The sequence below is a fragment of the Aedes aegypti genome, chromosome 1, assembly GCF_002204515.2.
Source record: "Aedes aegypti strain LVP_AGWG chromosome 1, AaegL5.0 Primary Assembly, whole genome shotgun sequence".
Taxonomy (NCBI): Eukaryota; Metazoa; Arthropoda; class Insecta; order Diptera; family Culicidae; genus Aedes; species Aedes aegypti.
The window spans coordinates 211,309,498-211,323,411 of NC_035107.1; the positions used below are offsets into that span (position 1 = coordinate 211,309,498).

Below are 13,914 nucleotides of genomic sequence, written 5' to 3' on the forward strand. Positions count from 1 at the left end.
ATCCAAGATAATCATATATTCCATTTTTAATCTCTTCAGTGACTTTGAACAAACATTCAGTTTTGTTGTCATAAGTAAAAAATTTGTGCTTCTTTTCTTCAACATGTTTGAGAAGAATTTCACAATTTTTGCGAGTCTCCGGCAAAACGCGGCAGTCTCCTTTCCTTGCGCTATGGAATCCTACAAATTAGGAACAAAGAGCTCGCCCTTGTTAATTTTGTATGTTGTGGTTTGTGGTAGCAACCATACTCAATGAATAGTCGTCGTGACCTTTTAAGAGGTAACTTCTCATCGTAATAGACTCTTTTTCATATAGTAAATCTGTCATGAAACAGCCTACTTTCTTGTACTGAATTTTGCAGTATCTTAATAGTCATTACGTAACGGATATCATTAGCGTAATTCCTATTACGCGACGCTTTTCATTACTTAACTGTTTTGAGTTGCTTTATTAATCATTCCACAACTATTTTCAGTAATTTCAAAATAATGTTGAGTGCTTCCCTATATGATTTTTGATACCCTCAAGTAGTCTTCTAAGAAATTGCAAGAAATGTTGTACGCAACTCGTAGCAGAATTCATTTTTTACAGCACTAGTACGACCCGTGCTGTAGAAATCATCATTCTGCAACTTTTTGTTGCGTAAAGTACTATTACGACACCTTATAATGCAGCTCATGAAAGTATAGGTCTTTTCAAAACAGATTGGCGTTATGAAACAGCTTTTTAAGATGAGAAAATTTTAAAAATCAAGTTTACGGACCACCCTAACACCCAAACCCATCCAACGCCGGGACGGTTCGACGGGGTGAACTTTTTTTGTTATCTTTTGTTCCCCTATATCGCGTGCATTTGCCATCATTGCATTTGTCAGTCATCATCATCGTCATCATCCAACATCATTCAGCTGTTTATCCTCGCGAATAAACACCGCGCGGCCAATCCACAATGTAAACTGTCAAAATGTGCCCTCAAACATAGCAAGCGGTTCCTACGTGACTTAAAAAATGGACTCGGAATATAGAATACAGAAAAGGAAAGCAAAGAAACTTACCATTTGTTGCCGATTAGCGGGGAGGGCTGAAGCGGTGCGTAAAGTATCCAAGTGTTTGCCGAACCGGAACCGGTCTGCGTGCCGTTTGTCCTGTCTCTCCGAAAGGTTAATCCGGGTGTTCGTTCCGTGTTGGAAGATTCCACCAAAAACTGTAATCCCCTTTCAGCAATCGCAGTAGGCGCACACAAAGATGTCGCCACACACTGTCTTGAATCCGGACGCGGATCTCTGAGGGAACTCGGGAACAAGCACTTCCAACAATTTTACCACAGGGCCCCACAATCACTTAAAACACACAATTTTTGCTTCAACACAAAAGAGAGCTCTTCACACCGAAATTCGCTTCTTTTCCCTTTTTTGTTGGAAACGCGTAGCAGCACTTTCACAGAGCAACAGAAGCAGGCTGTGGCAATTGGATTGCTTGGATGTGTGGTGAAACAAGCACTTCGACTTCAACACACAGAAATCGAACTAAAACGGGAACGAGAATAAACGAAAGATGACGGACCGGAAATTATCCACCAGAGGGCCGCTGATGGCCAATCAATGTTCCGCAAGGGCACCACCGCAAATCCGGTGCGTGGCAACAGAATCCGAAACCAAAAACGCGGCACGACACTCGACTTTACACGCACAGAAAACAGAAACGCAAAATCGAAACGACGGTGGGGAAATAAAGCAGCAGGCCAAGACCAGAAAGAGCTTCGCGCGAGACGAGCAGCGTCCGAAACGAACGGAAATCAACCTCTTTTTTCGCACTCTCGAGTCTCGTCGGTCGGTCGAAGCAAGCGAGCGAGAAGCAGTCAAACAACGAAACGAACGAGTTTTGTGTGACGACGACTATGCACACACGAGCACAGTGACAATCATTTACCTATACACTGACAGCGGCTTTGTGCGAACGCGACGAGATGATGGCTGCTGGCGGCCAGTGTGCTGTCAGTAGATGGAGTACGCGGCTGTGAGATATATGCTACGCACACATGCAAACATGGCGACACGCTGAGAAATGGTACGATCGTTGTGCGATTCAGCAAAATTCAATGTGACTTCTATGACTTTATATTGACAAATCTGGATTTCTGTCAAACTTGAAAAAAAGTTTCAGAAAGGCTAAAATGATCATACTCAAATTCACTGCATCATAATACCAGATTTTTGGTTATGAAATTCAAACAATCATGTGATGGATTTTGCAGACTCAAACAAAAGAAAAACATTAAGAAATTGAGTAAACATGTGTTTTGGCCTAAACTTAAGCGTTCGGCTCTAAAATTGGACAGGCCTTTAGGACCCTATTCTTTAAAGAATAGAGAAAAACGATTTCCGAGGGAGCTTAATGTATATACTAAGAAGTTTTGCCGCATGTTTGTTTAACAGAAAAGGTCTAGCTGTATCATAAGACCAATGATATGTTGAAAACTGATATCAATTCCATTTGACTTGCGATAGCAGTTGCGCTAACTGTAAAACACCGAATCTAGAAACTTTCGCGCTGATCGTAAAATTACTCACAAGCTAAAGATTCTTGGTAAATGGTTGAACGTGTAGACGTTCCTTTAAATATTCCTCTTGAAATTCTTAAACGATTCTGCAAGCATTCTTAATGTTTCCGACAAGAATTTTTTCAGAAATTCTCCAAAATACACTCTATTTTATGAATCATGCAAAAAACGATCTAATAATTTTCTATGACTAAATCAAAGAATATCTTGCAGAAAATATTGAGATAAATGTGTATAAAAAGCGACTTTGTTTAATATGCGTATACTCAGCACAAGATGCTGCCATTCTTAAAACTTCAGTCGTCGCGCTGTTGTATTTTGTGCAACACCGCTGAAAACCCTCGCTTTTCGTTCACAACAGCAGCGTGGTGGTTATGACGTTGGCAAACCGCGAGACGACTGGAAGGTTAAGTTAATCTATGAATTATTCCAACGTTTCTGGAGGGATCTCTTGATAATTCTCCGCATGTTCCAGTTGACATATGTCAAGAAATACTTCCAGGAACGAAAATGGTAATTAATCCAATAACATCTATAATAGGGTCCTAAAGCCCTGTCCCGATTTTAGTGCCAAACGCTTAAGTTTAGGCCAAAAACACATGTTTACTCAATTTTCCAATGTTTTCCGTTGGTTTAAGTCCGAAAAACATTTTTTTATGTTTTTTTAGATTTTGTCACACCCCTTGGCTTAAACTCAAATTTTGGGTGAATTTTGTTTTCCGTGTCCCTTCCGAAATGTCAGATAGGAACAACCCCAGTGTTAAAACTAAAACCCCTGTGGTGTTTTTGTCGACTAAGCGAACGTCAACATGATCTCAAGTGTCAAGGTTCATTTATGGACCCAATTTTCAAATTAATGTTTAAACATGATATAGCCGTTATTTGAGCGGGAAAAATTGCTAAAGTAGTAGAAGTAACATGCTCTTTCGTGTTGTTGAATAAAAACAAGATTTTATCAAACATTTTAGGACCCAATTGGGCTGTATAAATCATGTAGGAATGAAGTTACTTCGTGTTGAATCCTTAGGCTGTCCTACACAGGTACTTTTGTGCGTAGGAGATGAGATTCTTTTGAATTCCTGTTCCTTTGTGTAAATACTCGACAATCCCAAATTGGGAGACTGTCAGCCATCTTATAACAGTGTGGAAGAATCACCCGGAATGTGACTTACTTCACCGGAAATCTAACACTGACTGACTTGAGGCGATTGGAAGACTGACGGTCACATCACGCACACACTAATATTGCGATCATAGCATACGCATGCATTACCGTCTCAGCTGTCAGCCAGTAAGGGGAAAGGTATTAAACATACGCATGTAAGGGGAAAGGTATTAAACATACACACTCCACATTCTCCTTCTTCTCCGAAAAAAAAATCATTAGCGCCGTTCTAGTGTTACCAATATTTATATTTCAATGCAATTAATTATATAGTTATGTTCTGATTTATTTGTTTTACCTCTTTCACGATATCCTATTATTGTATATTTTTTTTTAGAATTTGATAGGTTCTTCTTTTTTCTTCATTAAGCACATTATCCTCTAAAAAAATATCTTCAAAATCTCCACAACTTTTGTTTTGGCATTGGAAAATGTTTCTTGGTCAAAATGATCTGAACTCAAGCAATGCATCGATTTTCGGAGTATTTGACTGTAAACTTCCATTTAAAGTACAACACTACGAGTGCTGTTTCGCCCATGAAAAGTGAGTTTCCCTGACAGCCCAACTAACATTTAGTGCAAATGTAAACATTCTCTAAGCTCTCTTTTTACGGCTTTATGCTGAGTAAAGGCACTGTACATACGAACGAAAGCTTCCATGCGATCCTTTTACCAACAAAACTGGCGAATCTACTCAGCTATTTTAAGCTGTGTTGGCAGCTCTTATTCATACCAATCATTGCTCTATCTCTACAGTTATACGATAAATAGCCTGGTAACATCTTCGGAAGGCGCTATCTCAACCCTTTCGCAACTGTTGAATAATTTTTATACAGTTTCGCTGCATTATCGATTAAATATTATTTCAAGCTGTTTCACAGCTTCCGGAATTCATGTCATAAGAATCTGAATTTATTGTTCCCAATTAATCCCCACCACTTTCGATCGAACTCACGATCTCTGCATCCACGAGTCTCGACGCTGTCCTTCCTGCCACCACAGTATATATCGAAAGGCAAAGAAAACACACCGTTTTGTTCTACATGGAAAACAATACATACAATATTTTATAATGATCGTAAAAGATCACCACTTCATCAGGCTGTAAAAGGGTGTGAAGCTTCAAAACGCAATGTTTACATCCAGCAAGCTGTGTAGATGTGCCACAAGTTGTTGTTTTACAGCTTACTGCTGTATGCTCTCTGTATAACTGACAACAAAGCGCTTTTTAATTATATATTCAGCAGCATAACAAATCATATTGTACTCGAATGCTTTTAACTTGAGAATCGATCTTTCGTTGTATCTGCAACTTATTCAAGATTAACTATGGTAGTATCAAATGAAAAAAAAAAACTGAACTCTAACCAACTTTCAGGATCACAACAATTTCTCGTAAATTTCTAGACACTCATTTTTTTATAATCCATTCAATTCAAAATTCAACAAAATATTGCTTGCTTCTTTTTTCATTAACGTGATAACTCTGGCCTTATTTATCTCGAGCTTAATGCCTTAATTTTACTTCCGAAGTAAGTCGATCGTGTAACCTTAGTTCTCTCAGCTGAAAGTCTCTACTATAAAAATAATAATAATAACTGTAACCTTAACGTCATAAGTGATTATACCGGAGTTGAGATACAATCCTAGATTGTTGGTATGAGGGATATGTGCTCTAACCACTACACCAGGCCAGTCCCCAAAGATCACTGTTCCGTATTTCTGATTCGTTTTATATTTAGTGTTTACTTAGCCAGTTTCTGAGAGTGAATTTCGTTAACACTCTAGAGATAAACAAAATAAACTTCTGGGTGAGTTTTCTTAAACACTACAGATTCCAACCTTTCCTGTTGTCCCGACATACCATTTCACTCTACCTACACGATTCTCATTACGCATCAGATAACATTATCGACTTTTCTCAGAAAATTTTCATTACCTGTCTCTAGGGGTTGTCCCGACATACCATTTTCTTTAGAGGTTTTCATTACACATCCATTTTCAGATGGCTTCCATTACACACCATATTTTTTCAGGTGGTATTCATTACACACCATTTTTTTCGTGATTTGCATTATTTCTCTCAGGAGGTCATTACCACACCCAATTATTCTCAGGTGGGTTTTCATTATAAACTCTATTCTCCCGAGTGGTTTCTATTACAGCGGGGATTCGCTGGTTGGAACACGACTGCCTTCCATCTAGCGAATCCGACCCGTTAGTTGGAACGACTGAGAGACGGTGAAAATGCTCCATACTCACGCATCTGGAGAGCAAATCGTCACTAAACGCATATATACATGCACATTTGTTCTATATATGGTAACTTCAATGCGACGATGCTCAGACGTCAAAGTCAGTTTGACATCTTCTCTTGAAATTCGAGTGCTTTTTAGTTGGAATATTTTCCAACCAGCGAACATCCAAACATCGAGTCATTCCATGTAGCGGACCCCCAATGAGCGAATTCCCACTGTACACATCCTATTTCGTTCCGGGTTATCTTGTAGTACACCCCCTATTATTTTCGAATAGTTTTCATTACACATCAATTTTTTTTCAGAGGGATTCCAATACACACCTTATTTTATCAGGTGGTTTTCACTACATATCCTATTTTTTTCAGGTCGTTTTCTTTACAAACATTATTTTCTGAGGGTTTGTCATTACACACCCTGTTTTGCACCCGGTGGTTTTCGTTACTTTTTCCTGGGTTAATTTTTCATCAGGTGGTTTTCATTACATTTTTTTTTCTGGGTGGTTTTCATTACACACTCTTTTCTTATCATGTGTTTTTCATTACACACCATATTTTTTTTTCGGGTGGTTTTTTATTACACCCCATTTTTCCCGGGTGGTTTTCATAACGCACCCTATTTTTATCTGGTGGTTTACATTACTCACAATATTTATTTTCCCGAGTGGTTTTCATTACGCACCCCTTTTTCAGGTGGTTTTCATTACACACCCTATTTTTCCTCGGGTGGTTTTCATTACACACCCTATTTTTTTTCGGTTGGTTTTCATTACGCACCCTATTTTTCCCGGGTGGTTTTCATTACGCACCCTATTTTTTATTTTTTTCTCCGGGTGGTTTTCATTACACACCCTATTTTTTTTTCCCCCGGGTGGTTTTCATTACGCACCCTTTTTTTCCCGGGTGGTTTTCATTACGCACCCTATTTTTTTCCCGGGTGGTTTTCATTACACACCCTATTTTTTTCTCGGGTGGTTTTCATTACGCACCCTATTTTTTCCCGGGTGGATTTCATTACACACCCTATTTTTTTCCCGGGTGGTTTTCATTACGCACCCTATTTTTTTCCCGGGTGGTTTTCATTACACACCCTATTTTTTTCTCGGGTGGTTTTCATTACGCACCCTATTTTTTCCCGGGTGGTTTTCATTACACACCCTATTTTTTTCCCGGGTGGTTTTCATTACGCACCCTATTTTTTTCCCGGGTGGTTTTCATTACACACCCAATTTTTGTTTGGAAGGTTTTCATTACGCTTCCATTTACTCTACCAGAGTGGTTTTCTCTACGCACCATAGGTTTTCTCATACACTTTTCCATCGGTCGTTTTCGTTGCACACTGCACCTTACACACTCAATCACAATTTGCTAGCTGTATCACCATGTTTATGAACCGCTCCTTCTATTGAACTGCCATTCCGAGTGATTTTTCACACCTGGCTTACCAATAAGCAATGTCAATAATAAGCTCCTGGCAGGATCGCCAATGTAAATACTCGACAATCCCAAATTGGGAGACTGTCAGGGCGATGACATATTGAAAGAGAAGAGAAGTGAAGTGAAGTGTTGGCGAAAAGAGAAGAGAAGAGGTAAAAATGGTATGGCATACTGGAAGAGGTTTCGAAAGAGTTTCAATGCGCTCCGTGTTTTCATTGATTTTGTGCTTCGGCAACAGCATGCTGCCTTAGGGTGAGGCTTATTTCCAAAAATCTTTCGTAGTCAGGATTTACAAAGTGGAAAATGATCATCGGTCCCAAAATAACATCCTGTGAAAAAATGAGAAGTTTTGATGAAGGTTTAGAGGTGGCGCAAAGGGCATATGTGCAGTTTTCCCATTTTAGGGAACTCTGAAAAATTTGGGTATGCTTTTCAGCTTGTTTTGGTAATTTTAAGACCCTTAAGGGCAATAAATCACCTCAAAATTGCGATATCTCCACTCCTTTAGATGATATTTGACGAAATATATTTTATGCATGCGATTTTTGGCCCTTGAATAGGTTACAATGACTGATTAATATGAACCCGAATAAGAATAGCTGAGGAGGATTCCTATGCTTGTAGAATGGAACAAAGAGCAAAGAAGAATGATAGAAAGAACAAAGAACACAGAAGAATGTAAGGTGGGGTGGGTTAAACAGGGGGGAGGGTGTAACTGATGATATTATATTAGAATCAACTATGGAGCCGTGAAAATATCTCGGTTGGATGTATGAGCTGTGATTATATGCAAGTTTAACACTCATTTAGCATTTTAGAATGTCCGTTTGATATAACTCCAGCAATTGCTTTTATAATCTGAAAGTAATTCAAGAGGGGCCCAAATCCATACAGGGTCAAAATCCGTACACTTCAGTGTTTTATATGAAGTGGAAGGGTTTATATTCATTTCTTAGGTGTTCGGATTTTGATCCCACACGATGTATCCTTATTAAGTAAATCCATAAACGATTTTTGCTTTCCAGCAATAACACTTCTTGTTAGAATTTCCACTGGAATTTCTGGATTATGATGCCATTTCAGCAATTAATTGCGTTTGGGGTTCCAATACTCCACTTCGCCACAACACCTTCAACATAACTTCGGACAAACGAAAATGCAGATGAAGTTCAATACATCGTTCTACATCTGTATTTGAAATCGATGTGTATAAACAACAGCAGAAGGAAAATAAATCGGTAGTCAAAATTCAAATTAGTGCACGAGCTTCTGTAGGGTGCAAGAGATAAAGCACTTCAGATTGAAAACCTCTCAAATAAAACCAAAATAAAGTCGTCACAGTTCTGAAACATATATTTTAGGACAGAGCTACATGAAGAAATTTTCACAGGATGTCCTATGTATATATAAATAATTATATAAATTAGTTATGAATTTAATAGATACTGCGTGAGGCTAAATTTCCAGGATGCAAATTTTGCAACGGTCCCTTTCGATATATTGCTATCATCATTCAGGAAAAAAAAACAACCAAACGATTATTGAATTAAAGCAGTAAAGTGACGTGCATTTATCTATATATACCAGGAGAATAATGATAAAACTTCGCATGGAATTAAGGACATTTTTGCCGTTATTGAAATTTTTCCATAAAGTCCAATAAAGTTGCAATAAGTTCCAATAAAATCGTATACATGGGTCGATAACTAGAGATGGTTGAAAAATTGGTGCTCTTCCCCTACTTGAAGAAAAATTGCTCAAAATATTTCTGAAGTAGGTAATATTAAATAGAAGTCAAGGGGTCGAACCTGGTGTAGTGGTTAGAATACACACCTTTCACGCTGAGGATCTGGGATCGAATCCCATCCCCGAGAAAAAAAAAATGAAAAAAATGAAGTCAATAAATATAATCATCGTTTTCTAGATTCCTCAGCTACGCTCAAGACATCACTAGTTTCACCCTCCCACCTGTTTAACCCACCCCACCTTAAATTCTTCTGTGTTTTTTGTTCTTTCTCTCATTCTTCTTTGCTCTTTGTTCCATTCTACTAGCAAAGGAATTCTCCCCAGCTATTTATATGCTTATTCGGGTTCATATTAATCAGCCAGCGTAACCTATTCAAGGGCCAAAAATCGCATGCATAATATATATTTCGTCAAATATCATCTAAAGGAGTGGAGATATCGCATTTTTGAGGTGATTTTTTGCCCTTAAGGGTCTTAAAATCACCAAAACAAGCTGAAAAACATACCAAAATTTTTCAGAGTTCACTAAAATGGTAAAACTGCACTTACGCTCTTTGCGCCACCCCTAAACCTTCACCAAAAATTATCATTTTTTCACAGGATGTTACTTTGGGACCGATGATCATTTTCCACTTTGTAAATCCTGACTACGGAAGATTTTTGGAAATAAGCCCCACCCTAATGCTGCCTGCGACCGGAGAGAGAGCGCGCACGGCTGCTCTATTCGGTTTCTTCTCCTTTCCCATGTCCCATTCGCATCAACAGAGGCCTGTAAAGGCGACTGTGTAGAATGTATCAAGTTTGTTAAAATCATTTCTCATCAAGCAGGAAGACTGCTTCTCGATGGCGTGCGAAGAAATCTACATTCTTTGGATGTGATCCATAACCGTAGTAAACAATCATTTCCTGGTCCATATTATGGATCACTAGTTAGAAGTGCTAATATTTGGTATTTAGAATCAACAATCAAGAAAAATGTTTTCCAATGATGAATTCATACTGAATCGAAGCGAACGAGCATGTTTTATGCTATAACATTTGAATTTTACCACCTGTGGGAGCTTATGAATGCTGACGGCACTTCTTACAGAAAACGACCATATAATGATAGCTATGTGGTACCAACTAAACATTTGTCAAATACACCGTTATTTAGCGGTTGAACATTACAAATGGTAGAAGACAAATAGTATAACATGGGAAAAACATGTTTTACGTAAACGTTTATGTTTTGGGCAAGTTATTCGATGTTGAACGCCAAAGTGATCCGTCACTGTGGGTGATCCGGAACTGCGTGGGCGGAACAACATAAAAATTGGAGAAAAATATAACAGAATAAATAAGAAATCTAGAAACGTTTTTCTCAATTAAGAAACAAAAATTTTGAAAATAAAATTTCTCAATTGTACCTTGGCTCTAAGCATTTTTGGAAATTATCTAAAATTTAAAAAAAACCTCAGAAGCCAATACCGGCATTGGAAGAAGAAAACTTCTATGCAGTTTGAAAGCGCGCACAATTTTAATTAAGGACTTACTAGTCCAATAGAAAATCAAGTTACTCAGGACTTCGAAAATATTCTCAATCAAGAGAACGTTTTCGAAAATTCCTGGGATACTGATTTGGAAGAAATGAGAACTATTATTGAAAAATTCAAAAATATGAAAGCTCCTGGCGATGATGGAATTTTTTACATCCTCATCAAGAAACTTCCCGAAAGTATATTTTTAACAAATGTTTTCAATTAGCATATTTTCCTGACAAATGAAAAAATGCTAGGGTTGTACCAATTTTGAAACCAGACACAAATCCTGCAGAAGCTTCTAGCTATCGTCCAATCAGTTTGCTTTCCTCCATCAGTAAACTTTTTGAAAAAGTCAAGGCTATTCTACTGGTCTTGCATATCTAGATATAGAAAAAGCATTCGACAGTGTTTGGCACTGAAGGCTTGATCGTAAAATTTGAAAAAAAATAATTTTCCAACATACATTGTTAGAATAATTCAAAGTTATCTGTCAAACCGTACATTTAAAGTTAATTATCAGAACTCCAGATCTGAAAGACTTCCTGTAAGAGCGGGTGTTCCCCAAGGCAGCATTTTGGGACCAATATTATACAATATTTTCACATCTGACTTACCAGAGTCAGGGATGTCAAAAATCTTTGTTTGCGGATGACACAGGCCTCTACGCCAAAAAAAGAAGCCTGCGTGTCATCTGTAGTCGATTGCAAAAAAGTTTGGATATTTTTTCTTCATACTTGCAAAAATGGAAGATTTCTCCTTATGCTTCCAAAACTCAACTAATAATATTCCCACGTAAACCAAAAGCTCTTTATTTGAAACCTTCAAGTAGACATGTTGACACTATGAGAGGGGTTCCAATAAATTTGTCAGATGAAGGTAATTATCTAGGGCTCATGCAAGATAAGAATTTAACTTTCAAAAATCACATTGAGGTCATTCAAGTCAAATGTAACAAATATGTAAAATGTCTCTATCCCATTATTAATAGAAAATCAAAACTTTGTCTTAAGAACAAGCTTTTGATATGCAAGCAAATTTTCAGACCAACCATGCTGTATGCTGTATCAATATGGACTAGCTGTTGTGATTGTAACCAGGAAATGTGGGCTTCGTAGCCGTGCGGTTAGCGGCGTCAGTCGTTTAGGCGTATTGTGCTATGTAGTGTGGGTTCGATTCCCGCCCCAGTCGGAGAAAACTTTTCGTCAAACGAAAAATTCTTCACTGGTCCACTGGTTGTTCCGTGTGTCCGTTGTCTAATGTTAGTTATGTTCAGTCTGTGCAGCCTATGGCTGAAGACGGTGTAAATTGTCTTTAAAAAAGCTCTTCAGAGAATTCAAAATAAAATTTTGAAAATGATTCTGAAGCTTCCTCCCTTGTATAGTACTAATGTGTTACATAAAATATCCAATGTTGAAATATTGGAACAAATGTCAAATAAAATAATTGATAATTTCAGGCACGATTAATGCGTTTTTTCTCTTATAAGCAGGTGAAATCAACTCACCTGTTAAAAATCTGAACTGCTACAGCAAATGAAATGTAATGTTGTTAATAAAATCTTAAATTTGTTTTACAGAATTAGGATGCTAGTGTTGTCTAATAACACAGAACACACAGAAGAAATGAATGTAATGTTTGAAATGATACAAATAAAGAAATTAAAAAAATGATATCTATCAAGCCTACCGAATATTTTTTCAAAAAAAGTTATAATTTTCGAGAATTTTGAAATTGAATGCCTTTTTCCAATCAAAATTAAATTATTAAACTTCTGCTGTTATGAACGAAAAATTTCTTTAAATTCACTTAACACTTCAGTCGTCGCGCTGTTGTATTTTGTACAACATTTGAAAAAAAAACTCGCTTTTCGTCCTCAACAGCAGTGTAGTGGTTTTGAGAGTTCTGTTTGATCTATCGACCTTGACGCTTGCTCCTACGGGGGCGAGCGACGAGGGCAGGATCAAACATGTCACGCGTCGGTCTAGTAAGTGAAAAAGTGGCGTGATCGGTTAGTTCTTTTTGATCCTTTGACCTTGACGCTTGCTGCTGGGCAGTGCGTCAAGAAAGCCAAGTTTATTTTTTTTTCCTTTTCGGGTCGCGCGCCTTTTTTTCTGAGTGCTTTTATATAGCCGAGCAAACGAGTGAGGCTGAGAGTGGATTGTGGCTGCACAGTGAAGGATAAAGGATCAATTGGTGAGCTCGTTTCATGCTACTATTTATAATCAATAAAATATGTATGACTGCACATTTAATCGTTACAATTGTGGGACGTAAATATGAATTTTCAACAAACTATGAATTGTTCGTCACTGTGAGTGTCGACACAAACTCTGATTCATGAATTATTTATGTTTCACATTTTTTTTTATTTTCAGAACACCCCTTTATTTTTGTAATTAAAAAAAAAAACTTTGAATGGTTCGACACTACAAGTGTAGACTTGCGAAAAGTTCACTTTATTCAACAAACTTTGGATGGTTCGCCACTGTAAGTGTCGGCATAAGCATAAGAATGTTCTATGATGTTCCAACCAATCAAGTCTTTTGTTTCTTTTCAAATAAGTAAAATATAATAATACATGCTTTCGTCCTGACAGCTGTAGCAATGTTACATTTAGGTATTTGTTCAACAAACTTTGAATGGTTCGTCACCTCAAGTGTCGGCATAATTTTCCACTACATAGAAATTGTTCATATCAAATGAAAATATTATATTTACAAATAAGCATGTATATATCACACAAATCATTATTTATCATGGTCTAATCGCTTATCAAAGTGAATCCTGTGACCCAACGATCCTTCCCATTAACAAACATCCCTCCCAGTAACCTTTGTGGAGATGCAGAGGCAAACACGGTCTCCAAATAGCAAAGGTTACACACTAACATTCCTTCCCCCAATCCCACCTGACTGCAAGGACGTGGCCGGCGCCGTTATTGACCCTGTATAAATAGAGGCACTGAATTATGTACATTGAAGAAGATTATGGCCTATCCCAGCCAAACTTCTAGTTGATTCTTTGTGCATTTTCACTGACTTCGGTCAATCACGGAATAGCAACCATTGATATGTGTAGTCAGTCTAAGCTAAGCTAAGCTCAACAGCAGTGTAGTGGTTTTGACGGTGGTGAACCGCGCGACGACTGGAAGTTTAAACAATACACTAGTTATAGATATAATATCATGTTTGTATCTATGGAATGAAATAGTATGTTAATTGCATAC

The 13,914-nt window shown here is 37.7% G+C and overlaps 2 protein-coding genes across 2 annotated transcripts in view; both read right to left on the bottom strand.

Moving 5' to 3' along the window:
• Positions 1-1,883, bottom strand: part of LOC5568719 — a 136,623-nt gene extending 134,740 nt beyond the window's left edge. The window contains exon 1 of the mRNA XM_021857462.1: positions 1,056-1,883. The gene's annotated coding sequence lies outside the window, so the exon portion shown is untranslated. The remainder of the gene's footprint in view (positions 1-1,055) is intronic.
• LOC5568718 overlaps positions 1-13,914 on the bottom strand; it is a 697,097-nt gene that overhangs the window by 615,376 nt on the left and 67,807 nt on the right. The gene's annotated exons all lie outside the window — the stretch shown is intronic.